General features: G+C 57.0%; 1 protein-coding gene across 1 annotated transcript in view; it reads right to left on the bottom strand.

Moving 5' to 3' along the window:
* The window catches only part of SNED1 (sushi, nidogen and EGF-like domains 1), a 29686-nt gene that overhangs the window by 22147 nt on the left and 6276 nt on the right, over positions 1-1263 (bottom strand). The gene's annotated exons all lie outside the window — the stretch shown is intronic.

The raw sequence follows: 1263 nt of genomic DNA, 5'->3' as shown, positions 1-1263 counted from the left end.
GGCCTCTTTGTCTCCACTAGAGAAAAAAAACCAACAAAACCACACCCACCCTACATTTATCATCAGCAAATGGTTTTATCAAGAAAGCCCGAGTCCTCTTGAAAACTGGTGGGGCTTCCCCCTGGGAGACCCTGCTAAAAAGCACTGGTGCGTTTTGATAGTTAATTGATAGTTAATGATGGATGCTGCCGGCGCCACTGCCGGGCAGGTGCTGGGGTGAGGGGTCCAGCCAGAGTGGGTGGCTCAGTCCCCCCATCCCCTCCTACCTCCTAGCACCCCCAAGGCTGTGCCCAACCTGTCCCGGGGCATGAGCATCTGGGGTGTGAGGGAGCAGCCAGAGGGGGTGGATGTGAGGGAGAACCCCATGCAAGGTCCTGGCAAAACCGGGGAGGGCCATCGCCTGTCCCTGGTGCTGAGATGGTGCGGGAATCCAGTTCCCAGCTCCAGAGGTTTTCCATGTTATTCCACACCCCCGCTGTACAAATATCCTCTGCTGTAACGATTGCGAGGTACGTTTGAAAAGGGGCCAAGGAACAAATTATGTAAAGAGCGAAGCAGAGGAGCAAACAACAGCGGGACTGGGTTAGGACCAGCCGCGGACACTGCTGCGGAAAGTCTGCCTCACCGGGGCCCCAGCTCTGCCATCGGTGTGAGGGTGCTCCCAAAATCCTCGCCCACGCACTGCTGGCTGCCCCGAGAGGCGGCAGTGCTGGAGCAGGGATCATCACCTCTGTGTAGAGGGGCAGAAAGTGAGGTGTGGGGTGGAGGGCCGAGAGCGGGGCTAGGTGCAGGGGGGGACCTTGCAGGCAGCAGGGATGCAGCACCCAGGGCAAAGCTGCGGGGCTCCGAAACGCCCTCGGGGCAACACGGCACCCCTGTCCCTGGCAGCTCCAGGACCTGCCCCCCCCTCAGAGTGGCCCCGAAGCCAGACCCGGAGATCTGCCTGAATCCTTGAGATGCCAGGGCGTATCAGCCAGCACCAACACTCCAGGACCAAACATCCCACAGGCAGCTGGCCTCCGACGAGCCCTGTGGCCAAACATGGCAAGGCGTCCCTGTCCCTTTAAAAATTTCCTGGAATAAAATGTTAAAAGGAAAAGAGGAAAAAAAAAAGCAAAATCCAAAATAAATAAACGTCCACATCCGGATTTCTCCCCCGAGACACTAATAAAGGCTTTATGAGTTTGATATGAATTACCCTCCCCAGCCATTTACAGCTGATCTTCTGGAAGGCATTAGGCTGCTCGCCCCTTCCCCAGCCTG

The sequence above is a fragment of the Pygoscelis adeliae genome, unplaced genomic scaffold (genome assembly GCF_000699105.1).
Source record: "Pygoscelis adeliae isolate BGI_AS28 unplaced genomic scaffold, ASM69910v1 Scaffold544, whole genome shotgun sequence".
Lineage (NCBI taxonomy): Eukaryota > Metazoa > Chordata > Aves > Sphenisciformes > Spheniscidae > Pygoscelis > Pygoscelis adeliae.
Note: the sequence above shows the minus strand (reverse complement) of the source record. Positions and strands in the feature narration are given on the sequence as shown.